The 12997-nt window shown below is 37.7% G+C and overlaps 1 protein-coding gene across 3 annotated transcripts in view; it reads left to right on the plus strand.

Annotated features, from left to right (window-relative positions):
• Positions 1-12997, plus strand: part of LOC124181332 (origin recognition complex subunit 2) — a 140067-nt gene that overhangs the window by 40444 nt on the left and 86626 nt on the right. The window lies entirely within an intron of this gene.

The raw sequence follows: 12997 nt of genomic DNA on the forward strand, positions 1-12997 counted from the left end.
CCCCTCTATATCATTCCCGAGATTTATGACGGACCGTAAAATTTCTGTCTATAACTTTAACGCACGAGTCGAATTCTCCTTCGTTCACTGAGAAAAAATTTCGTTTCTTACAGTAATTAGGAAAATTGAGTACACCTTTTAAGATAAACAAGGCTTTAACTTTTCGCAACAGTTACAAGAAAATATAGCAAGAGTGATCGTAATGAGAAAGAATAGTAACGGATACTAGACTTTCCGACAACAGCTAGAAAACTAATTTTCACTCTCTACGTAGAACTATATTTTTCGATTGTGGTAAGGAAAGAAAATAGTTAAGTAATGAGCGGTATCCGGAACTAAAGATTTCTCCCGGTGTTTCTTTTATTCGTATAACTTTTATACCAAACGTTTACAATCGTGATTATGATTGTTGTAGTTTTATTATTTCCCGCCGTTTTGCGTTTGTCCATTCCTGCCAACTGCGCTGAGCTCATGTTTAACGAATAATCTGTTTCTTGGCTTTAAATCACGACAATTGAAAGGGAATTTGCTGTAATATTTGTTGAATTTAAAGCGACTGGAGATAATTCGGAGTGAGATGTTTACGGATTGAATATGTGTAATAGATTTTTGTCACATCGTAATAGCGTGCCAACACCAAGTTTCATCGAAACGGAAAGAAAATAGACCGGATGTACTAGAACAATGAATATATATCATTTTTGTAGCTCGAGTCTAACTGTACTGGCTAACTATATGAAAAACTACATTAATCACACCGTGAATGTGGTTCAAGTTTTGACCATATTATCTTGGTTTACTTTTCTTACGATCCAACGTTGAAAAAGTAAGTCACCATGCGGATGTCGCGTTTAGTCCGATCAAACGATTGATCGATCGATAAAAATCTCGGACAGTCGTCGAGACAGTTCTCTAGTATACGCGTAAACAATATTTTGTTCAAACACTCTTGCGGATACGGAGACGCGATTCGTTTATGTGTGTCAAAGAAGTCGGCAACACTGTTGCAGATTGTATAATTCACAATCGTACTCGGCAGCTTTGTTCACTCTGTAATATCACGCGAATTTCACCGAGTAATACTACGTCGTGTATCTGTAATACTGATACGGTAAGTCAACAGGTACTCACATAAATTAACACATCTTTCCGTAAAATACGAACGACGAATGAATCTGTCAGGATTCGAAAGAATTATACGGGAAGTAAATTTTTCAGTTTTTTCTTTTTATTTTTGTCGTCACACTCCGGCCGTCTAAACGGAATAATATCACTACTCGTTAGAGTTTCGAGGGGATTTTACCGGTAATCGTAACCTAGGCAACCAGCTGCCAATGAAACGTTCGTATAATTAGCGACATCTGTCAGACTTTGTTCGATCTAAAAACAAACGTGCTCGCATTGCCGTTACGGGATTGAGTTTGCTTGTTCCCGCTGAAAGCTCGTTGTAGAAAAGCGTCTCTGTTCCAAATATGCTCGTATTAGGCGGGTTAAGTATAATAATATAACGTTGAAGAAATCGCGTCATTTGAAACGCTGGAAATCGCAAGGTGATGATGTAAAAATAAAAAAAATAAAAATTAAATTTACAGCATCGTTCCAGTTTTTCATATAAATATATATATATATTAAGGTGGTCCTAATTCAAGGTGTTGACGAATTTTTGCCAGACCATCCCCCAAATCAACTTCAAATAATTCAAAAAAAAAATCGCCTGATTTTTTCAGATTTTTACACCAAATCTAAGATAGTCCGCATTGGGATCGAAGTTTCTTATGGAAATTAACATGGGTAAAACTTTTTTTCTCAGTATATATTTTATTGCAAGAGTAATAATGTTCCAAAAAATCTGTAACCGCGAGGTTTTTGTGAGAATTAGTGCTACTACCTCGGAAAAAATACACATCATCGTACGAGGCAATCTAGACGAATTGCACAACCTCGAAACCTGACTTTTTTTTTTATTTAGAGGAAGTGGAATTCGTCTAGATTGCCTCGTACGATAATGTGTATTTTTTTTTCACATAGTATCAATCATGCCGACTAAAACCTCGCAGTTACAGATTTTTTGGAACATTATTACTTTCACGATAAAATGTATAGTGCGAAAAAAGTTTTTCTCACGTCACTTCCACAAGAAACTTCGATCACAATGCGGGCTATCTCAGACTTGCTGTAAGAATCTGAAAAAATTTGGCTGCTCTTTTTTAATGATTTGAAATTGATTTCAGTCATGGGGCGGTAAAAATTCTTCAACACCCTAAACAAGGACCACCCTAATATATATACACTATATCGGTAAAAGCGAAGCTTTTTCTTTTCTGTTTATTTTAAGGTTAAATTGACAAGATTTATCGCAAGTATCCAGACCGTGAGATACCTACAAAGTTTAATCCTTTCAGTCACACATGTTTGAACTCAATATTTTGTCCTGAATGTTGTCACTCGGAGGTTTTTTGTGGTAGCTGATCACGAGTCTGAAGTATTAATTTGATAATCTCTAAATCCACGATGGCGGATTCAATATGGCGGATGTAAAATCGAAAAAACGTTAAAGGATTCGATGATTCTGGCTGTAGCTTGTTACTCGGGGGTTCTTAGGGTTATACGAGCTAACAATGATCATTTAAACTTGTAAGTAAACTGTGCTAAGTTCAGGATTAACGACTTTTTATTTATTTTAGTACTATGCTTTCCGAAAATTTTACCATTTTACGATATTTCGGTACTGTTGTGAGGATTCTGAGTGTTTATGATATAGATATTTTGACATCGGTGAAATCGTAAACTCACTTTTGTAAGAGAGTGAAGCTAGCTTGTAAGGATTAATTATTACGAAAAATCACTGTTTAGCAACTGTAGGATCGTCTCAAATTGAGTAATATATATTTTTTTTTAAATGAAATTGATTCGAATGTTGCAAATTAAACTCCTTTGCATCCGTTCTAAATTTTCAAAACAATTCTGTTAGTTTCAATATTTTGTTACATCAACGTTGGTAATTTTAATCTGGTACTTTTGTTTAGCCTTTATCTTCTTTCTCCTTCTTGTTTCTTCAGCAAGCGTTCACAGAGTCGAAGACGACACATGCGTAACGTGGCGTGAAAGTAAAGTTATCGCATTGCCTCCTCTCTTCGGATAAATAAATTGTTTAACGGTTTTTGTCGTGCCTATCTGGAATCGTTTTGCTTCGAGTTTACTCCACAGGACATTTTTACTTTTCTTTTTTTGCAACTTTTACCGCGTGTAACCACGTTTGGCAGGCGAACGGAATATCCGAAATACAAAAACCAAGACTTTAGAATCTTCAAAAGATCCTCTTAAGTTTCTATGGCCCGGATTTTTGATAAATTGAAATTTATCTTAACTGCTACGTTTTGCTTCAGGTTTCGTGTTTTTTTTTTTTTTTTAACCCCTTTCGGGCACACTTTTATTCATTTTTCAAAAGTAAAAGGTCGAGTCAAAAATCCGTTTCACTGAAGCTTAGAGCGTATATTGACGATTTTAAAACGTCCTGGTTTTCATATTTCGGATATTCCGTTCGCCTGAAAACGTGGTTACCTTTTTGCCAATCGTTTTACGCAGAGCTTCAATTTTAACAGGACTCAATTTTTAAGATTATTGAAATTTTTTTATTTTTCTTCCTCTCAAATAGGAAATTTGTTACTTTCGAATAAATTTCGTTCCATTCTATTTCGACCATTAGTTTTTGTTTAGCCATAATGAAAAAATATCGTTATCAATTTCTACTGTTCGTAGTCCCTCAAAATTTGCGAACAATTCACAAACTTATTATAAATGTTGAATTCCTGACTGACGATAAAAGAAAACTTTATCTTCTAGCGCTGTTCAAAAGCATAGCTATTACCAATTCCAACGATCCTTGGAAACAGCATTGAACAAAGATCTAAAATGTTGTAAAATAGAAAAAAAAAAATCATTTGTATAAAAAGAACGGTCGTTACAAAAGTCAAATATGTCCACGATATTGAAATTATTTCAACATCGAAACGGGCAATTGTCTTTCAAATGTCAATTACCGTCACCTTGTTACTTTGTTGTTGCCGTTTTCCGTTTTTCTTTTCTTTTCTTTTTTTTTTTCATTTCATTTCATTTCATTTATACGTATAATCGTTGAGCGCAGCCGATACGAGATAGCGACCAAACATTCGACAGTTGAATCAACACCGTGATAAATAAGAGTTATTTTTGCTAATAATTTGACACAGATCGCGTAATCTTCAGGAGTCTTGAGGTCTGCAGCTGCCTTATCCCTGAAATAATAGCTGCTCGGTATTAACCGCGACCTCGTCGTGCCAGACTCGTTATCTCGCCTTGGTTTTACCCAGAGAAATCTCATTATTATTTTCTTCGCGGTAAATAGAAAATGTTTTGGTTATTGTTGCTATAATCTGTTTGCTCGGTTTGCCGAATTTTTTCAACCGAACAGAGTTCATGGTACAAATTTATGGCTCCATCATTGACAAATTATCGCAACCGTCAGAAGCGAATTTAGAATTAGTGAACGTGTACAAAAGTGATAATAACACATATTGTACATTTTGTAGCTACAGTTTTACGGAATTGATTTTCACTTGTTAAGGTGGAAAATGAAAATACTTATAAAAATATTACCGCGTATGTGTATTATAACCAAAATTAAATGGAGATTAATTTCTGGTTATGATATACATATAATTATTTATTCGAAGAATGTATTATAAGTTTGGGTTAAAAAATGAAAACAAATTGTGGAAAAGTTTGCTTAGACTAAATATACCTACTTGTAAAACAATTTTCTTTTTATTGCTACAATATTCAAAGCGTTATTGTAAAACGATTATACCTGTTTTACGACAATTTCCCAGTTACTATGTAACAAATCAAATCTTTCTCTGTGTCAGGGTGCAGGATGAACGTAAATAATACACTCGGTAAAAAATTAGGTTGTAATGACCAAAATTTGGTTCTTGGAACACAATTTCAGGGTCAACATGTATCCGACCAAACACTTTTTTCACAGAATCAAGAAGTTTGGTTGATTTCATAGTGGGCAGTAAACAAAATGTTTTAGAAATATGTCTAAGAGCAGGTTCGGATCCACAGTCCAATAGATTCTGTTGCTTTTGCGAAACGAGATCTACGGAGTGAAATCATTTTGTGAAGATTGAAAAATGATCGTTTAATTGTTGTAACCGAAAAAATTATCGTTCGATCGTAATTTATGCGCTACGTGAATTATGTGCCACATCAAACTGTGACAGAGAAATATGCCATTGTGAATTGACAGGCTGATTCGATGGTATTGGACCAATAATGTACGATTTAGTTGCGCTGATTATACTAGACAAATGCCTTGAGCCCCTCCAAATGACTGCTCGTCTAACTTCTCTTCCGAGAAAGAATTTTTAACGCGTTACGGAGAGTGTTTTGTCCCTTGAACAGAAAATTTAATGGATTTACGACGTAACTTATTACTTTATAACGGTAATCAATTAGTAGCTCTCACGATTTCTTAAATTTGACTAATATTTATCCACCGAACAGATTTAGTGAACTGTGTTGAGGGTATTCAATATTTTGATAATACCGTGAAAAAATTATAATTTCATTAAATTGACTAAATTAAAATCGAGATCTCCTATTTACGAATATATTTTATTTAAAGTACAATTTTTTTTTTTTTGCAATTTTGAAACAATTACTTCATCAACTTTGGTATCGACAACAAAATATCGCGTACCCAGGAGAAAATTTTCTACAAATTGCGTTTAAAAATTGATGTTTTTAAGAAAAGCAGAAATTTTTCTCCGAGTGTAGGTAGCAGCGGAGATAATGGTGTAGGTATACAGGTTATAATACGAGCCGGCAATCCGGCGCGTGTTGATATTAGCATTTATTTATACCTCTTGACCCGGAATACGCTGGTCTAGCGCCTTTCCACTATAGGCGCAATCGACCCAATATCGTGTGAAATCTGGAACGGGCGGCTGCCGACTGACCTGATATAACCGAGACTAGCCTTTTTATCAACGCCGCCCTTCTACCTTGCATCAGCCTGGATTCACCGGGGACGGTAAATCGACGCTTCTAATCAACCAAATGCGTCGGTACGAGTCGGAAATATTTCACCGATATCGGGTTTAACATTTTTTCCACAGTTAACGTCAACTTTGCATGACTTGAAAATTTCTCAAGGTTTTCAGTCGCTGGTCAGAAATATTTTAAAAGGATATATTCATGAATTCGAAACAGCATCTCTTAAAGCTTTCCGTATTATAATATGTCATTTGTAAATCAATTTTTTTTTTGTCTACTCTCCTTTTCAAGTAACTATTGATTGTGAGAAAAGAAAAAGATCCAGACAACCATTTTTTCTAAATATATATTACATAACATATTAATTCTCTGAAAGTGAAATATCACGGAATTAAATTTCACCTCATTTATCGCTCGTGCAATAAATTGTTGGTTACTCGGATTACTTTTAACGGAAATTCTTTGATGATATAATATTGTTAAATTTGTTACCCGACGCAGGAATCATTGCGAGATTTTATTATAAACATGAATCGGTATTATATTCCATGCCATATTTCCTCAACAAACATCAGCGCACTTTTTCTGTGCAATATGAAAACCTTAACTGAGTATCTTAGAAAGAAGCTTTAGTAAAATTCAATTGATATTGGAATATTTTATACGTCGAATAGTTTTATTGTAATATATTTTCTTAGTTTTTCCAAATTACAGTCTTTATGAACAAAAAATGTGGTTATACATATATGTACAGGTTAACGAAATTTTTTAACGACGAAGGTGCTTACTAATTTGAAAATACCTATCCAACCTCATTATAAAAACATATTTATCCTTATTCGATCAGGTCTAGTTTTTGTTTTACAACTACTATCGGTAATATTGATCGTTTATCGTTTTGACTTACCTGATTTTGATTCGGGGTGGTTTGTTATTTATTGTAACTAATTAACTGGTACTTATAGCGAATAACAAAAGACTCTGAATCAAAAAGGTAAGTCAAAACGATAAACGATCAATATCACCGATAGTAGTTGTAAAACAAAAACAAGACCTTGATCGAATCAAAATAACTATGGTTTTTTAAAGAGGGTAGATTATAGGTGTGATTAATTATTTAAAAATTAGCAAGCACCTTCCTTGTCACAAAACTTTCTTGACCAGCGTTCTGCTCCGTACAACGCAATCTAGAAGCGATTTGAATCGAGCTCGGTTTGGGAGAACGAAAATTTACCGCGTAGGTATAGTAAAAAAACGTTGCATGCAAAAACGAAATGTAGATCACACATCGCACGCACGTTTGAGTGTATTGTGCAGCTGTTGAGTATAAGCGGCGGGTCTGCCGAGAGAATTGAGGGGCGAATAAAAGAGAACACGATTAATAATTGTGGTATACAACCTTGTTCTACTGGCCTTTCCACTCGCGATCAATGTACGTTTATGTTCGTCGTTCATCAAGCAACCCCATTTGACGAACGTAAGCTTGCATGCAATCAAGGAAATACATTTCGTCGTTTTGCATTAATTATGCACAATCCGCGTAATGGCCTTCGTGTTCCCACGTGTCAACTAAAGCCGAGTACCAGGGAAAAAAACTAATTATCGTTAAGAGTATTCGTTCGCGAAAATACGGCGCTTCAATCTTCAGTGAATTTCAAATTACGACGAAAGTCGACCAAATTACACGCGTCACTCCTCTGACGATGTCACAGATTGCATATAATCAAGTAATGCACGCGTGTTATTAAAAATACGTGTCAAGGAATTTTTGTAGGAATTACGTTACAAACGAAATTAGTTGTTATTTATTGAAATTTGACGAACTACGGGCATCAACAAAAGCTTCTCGATAATCTAACGCATGTCAAATTATCAATCATCGAACTGTATTTCAATTAAAATTTACTGGTTTTAAATGTTTTTTTTTTTTTTTTACCCAGGAGACGGTTTTTTGATGAAACATAGCAGACGTCGAATCAATTCCTAATTCACGATCTCATTTTTTTCATTACTTTTCGGTTTTACCAAAAGGTTTTAACGAGGCTAAACAACCTGGTACAAGCTAATATTTTTCGATACTGCTCAAAGTTGAATATACGTTCTTAAATATTGACAAGATTGTTAATAATATCGAGTGATCACTGGTCTGAGGGTCAAATCACTTCAAAGCCACGAATCTTACGAGGCTAAAGTTAGTAACGTTAACGTAACGAAACGTCGGTGAAAAAAATCATTATTGTGCAATTTATAAACGACTTTCAAGGAGTCAACTTTTCGAAATATACGAGTATGTTTTGTTTATCGCTAAATAACGGCATTTTTCCTAAACATGCTTCGTTACTGTAACGTTACCAGTTTCGTCATCACCTAATATTCGTATTGGCTTCAAGAAGTTGGACCAGTCTGAAGGATCCAAAAGCTCGACGTCAACGGATCGAAATGGAAAAATTTTTGCATCCCCATACCCGTCATTTTCCAATTTTCCAACTCGGTGAACGATCGCTCGGAGTGCACGTGTCCGGTATCTGGTGCATCGTCAAGGGGGGTGAGATTCCAGTTACCTGACCTGTGTCCAATTTAAAAGTGCGACAACTCACGCACGCCTGCATTGCCGTGCTCTTCGCGGCCTACGGCTGCCGAACCAGTCGAAGCCAGAAATAAACTCAGTGCCTGAAGGACTTGGTATACCAAAAGGGGATAGTGGTTCAGGACGTATCTCGGATCGCTTCATAAATCAGCGATACGAATGAAGATTAGGTCGTCGAGTATTTTGATCTTCAGGGCTGATAGCGACAGAGTTGCCAAAATTTAGGAACTTAGGAACGAGAGAACCGTTTCGACGAATCGAATATACCGCATATCTGTGCAAGCGATGGATACAAGACGAGACGAGACTTTGCAGAGTCTCTTCTCTTGGTCTGTTCAGCTTTGTCTTGGTCTTGGGAAAAACTCGGTTTTCATGTCTTGTCTTGGTATGGTCTTCTTGTGTGATTTTTTGGCCTTCAATTGTTCAAGTATAACGCTTATATATCAATTTGGAATTTTCGAAATAGCGCATCGGTTGTTTCTATGAAAATTCTCACTGTGGTGGATTAGAAAAAAACTGATATATTCATTTAAAATGATTGCAATGTTAGGTAAACGAAATGTCGCCTATCATTCATTGCAGTTCCTTTTTGAGTATTGACTACTCCTGGCGAGACTTTCGTTGAGACGTATCTTCTCTTGGTTTTATTTCGAAAATCAAGGCAAGACCAAGCCGAGACCAACTACGGTCTTGTTCTTGTGCCCAGCACTAATAAAAGTATACGATCTTCTCTGCATGTACGTTCATTTACAGCGTAAAATGTATAACGAATTGGTCAGGGGATCAATTTGACAATGAATCGTAAACGACCAACACGAAATTCATTGTCTCAAAGTTTGCAAGTGACGTTGAATATTGGCGAAAAATGGTCTCTAGAATCCTCGAAACAACCAGCAGCATCGTTCAGGTAGTGACTAATTCATCGACGTATCGATCTTTCTCGAGGAATGAACTAGTCTTTACAGTGTTTCTTCCATGGAGACTACACAAGAAGCAGGAATTCCATGTATCCAAATAGCTGCCTGAAATAAGATGGCACTGGTGTTTCGTACGCACCGAAGACAGTGGAGGGAGTACAACTTTCTACGAATCACATTCCAAGATCACCGATTAGTCGGTCTTGGTAATCCCTGCAACCAATGACACTTGGGTGCAAAAGAAACACTAGAGACGCCAGTGGTATTAGAAATGAATCTAATATGTACGATTATTGTGACAAGTTTTGTCAATTCACTAATCTGAGTCCCTGCTCCTTATCTAGTCTCCATGGTTTCCTCATTCCCCGATCGGATTTCCAACTATCGAATTCGCGGTCGAAACGAACAAGAAGAGAAGGTGGCGCCGCGAAATTGGCCGCTGAATTCGGCCCGCAGTCTCCTCAATCTCGCGAAGATACGGGAGCTCCTGTAACTCCGTTGCTTATCCCCCCTACGCCACGACGCGATGCTCTCAATAGAACGAGAACGCAGGTGACGGGTCACCGGTACGCTATTTACCTACTTCGTACGCCCCCGTAGTAGACCGGAGTCTCCTTGCGTCAGGCGTGCTTCGAAAGACGCGTGTCGTTGGGCGTGAGTGAGCTGGTCCCTTCACGTCAGGCTGCACGAGGCGTGCAAGCATCCCAAGGAAGTGCAGGTCGCTGGTCGCTTGCTCACAAGTGAATGGACAGAGGAGCTAATCATGGTGTCCGGTAACTAAAATCTCTAACAAATTCAAGGACATTGAAAATACAACATTTCCAGGAGCCAAGAAAAACTCGAGGATAGTGTTCAGGACTTCTGAAGAACAATCGAAATTCACAGACATTTCCAGGACCAATGGACACCCTGCTTGTACAGTGGACGAGTGCGATTCGCCGTGTAGGCGATACTCATCCGCTCCACTCTTGCTCGTCTATGACTCGGTATTCGTTGGGTATTCTCACCTAGCTTCCTTCCATCTATCGGAGCATCTTTCTCAGCTGCAGGTCGTGGCCTACTTTGAAGAGCTGCCTGCCTCCGTGGCTCTGCGGTGTGTGAATGCCGGTCTGCCTGGCGGGTCGAGCTGGATACTCACCTTCAGCATCGCCCACCTTGCGTCTTCCTTGTCGAACCGAAGAATTTTCTTCCGACATGATGTTTCATCGCGTCTTAATGTAACATCGTGGCGGTTTCATTTCACACTGTCCGTTTGTCAGTCGTTGGTCACGCTTCACGCTCATTTGCTCGTTTCGGGAGCTCAATGAGTTACTGGTCCGATTCAATTGTGCAAGGTAACTTCGTCTCGGTATCGAATGACACTCGAATAATTGTGACACGATGATCAAAAATTTTTAGTGACATACTTTGGATTTGAGTTATGGTACTGTATGAGCCATCTTCTTCGTTATAGCGTTGGTAGATATTAAGCATCTTCAAACGATGACGATGCCTTTTATTTTACAAAAGTAAGATAGAAATGTATAGTAAAACCAAAATTCAAGGGGTATAAACATATCCCTGTTTCGTACTTTGGACCTTGAGATAAACTTGTCGCAGCAATGGATCGGGGAGGCTTTAATGATCCATCGTAATTACAGCCTCGTATCGTTTTCTGCAACTGGGTTGATCCTGGAAGTATGAAGATTATGTACCGGGACAATCTCTTGAAACTGGAAAATCAACCGCGCATGTGCGAGTTTTATCGGCTGTCAAACTGTTTCTCACGGCGATGCAGTTGATACGAATTTTCGAGGTTAGAATCTCAAATAATCGAGGCAGCGACTCGGAAAGGTTTGGGAAGCATTTGTTGTCGGATCGGAAAGTAGATTCTTCAAAGAACGGTCGGAATTCAATGCTTACGCTCTTTGAAAATTCAAACGTACACATTTTGCGTAGGTTGGCCGGCCTGCACCGCAGACAGGAACATCGCCGCGGGAAGATTTGGCCGACCAATGATACTGAATTGTTTGGCGCATGCGCGGTTGATCTTCAAATTTCAAGAGATCATCCCGGTATGTATACAGAGTCGAGTTTTAATGCCTATATCTCGAAGATGAATATCATCCGTCATCGTCACATCCTCGCTGCATGCGTAGAATTTCGCAACGGTCCATCACCGCTTAGGAGTAATGAAGTGACGCAAACTTTACGAGGCTGGATAATGAACGAAAGAACGAAGATATCTAATTGAGAATTTCAGCGGTTCATCATCGACGCGTCATGTTGCGAAATTATTAAATATCGCTACCATTGTGTAAATTGTGAATTTGGGGCGCATTCAAATCTACGCAATTTATGCACAGTTCTTCTTACGGAATTTTTACTATGTATTACAGCCACGGTCACCGTCCTCTCAGTCCATGTACAACCGTTTAGTGCGGCATTAAGGCCGCGGTCATTTTCACATCGTTGACACAAAGCGTGGGTCTCTTATTATTATACCTGCTACTTATGCTACTCAACACATTTATTCTTCTGTAGGATACACACACACACATACACACATATATATACAGTGTATGTACAATGAATGTATTAGTTGAAATTCCTCGGCAGTGGCCAGTTTCGTGACCTCCTATTCACGCCTATTGGTCTCTATTATTCATAATTACGATCTTTGCCCAGCAACAGTGAATTTTAAAGAGAAATAGACGGAAACTAATAACCAAGAAAGACGTTCGAAAAGACCACGGGGATCAGTAGCCTATTTAAATATGCTTCTCATCGACATCGCTACAATTATACGAAAAGTTTTTACTAATTGAATTTCTACAATGTTTTCAATGACAAATGAGAAATTTATGGAACGTATACGTTTTTCATAATTTTTCAATTCGATTTCTGTAATATATGGTGAATTACAGGGGAAAGATAGAGTATTATATTATACCTTGATGTACTGTAAACGGTTATAAAACTGTTCTAAAACCTCGTTGTCATTGTTAACGAGGAAGAAAAAAAAAGAAAAAAAAAAAGAAAAGAAAAGTCGAGTAAACAGTTGGACTTGTAACGTCTGACGCGACACAAAAGAATGTGACCCAGCTGACAAAGATCGTTAATTTTATATTAAACGTACGTTATATGTGTGTGGATAATGCGAGATTAAACACCGTGTAGAGCATTGTGATGTTTCTGTCCGAGTTCTTTGGTAAAACGAGTTAAACTTATACGATAATGCGAGATTAAAGTAAAAAGGACACGGTATAATATAATGGTACAATAATACGCAGCGAAGATAGGAGCCCAAAATCGTTGACCAAAAATGAAAATGTAGAAAAACCTCGGAGATAATCAGTTGCACGTGGCTATCGATGATGACTCCATGAGTTAACTCTGCGAGTGGTTGGTTTTGTCATACCGCGTTCATCGCCGCAAGTTAGGTTCAACAACGAAGTTGTTATTACGCAAGGTA

Source organism: Neodiprion fabricii, chromosome 4, assembly GCF_021155785.1.
Source record: "Neodiprion fabricii isolate iyNeoFabr1 chromosome 4, iyNeoFabr1.1, whole genome shotgun sequence".
NCBI classification, from domain to species: domain Eukaryota; kingdom Metazoa; phylum Arthropoda; class Insecta; order Hymenoptera; family Diprionidae; genus Neodiprion; species Neodiprion fabricii.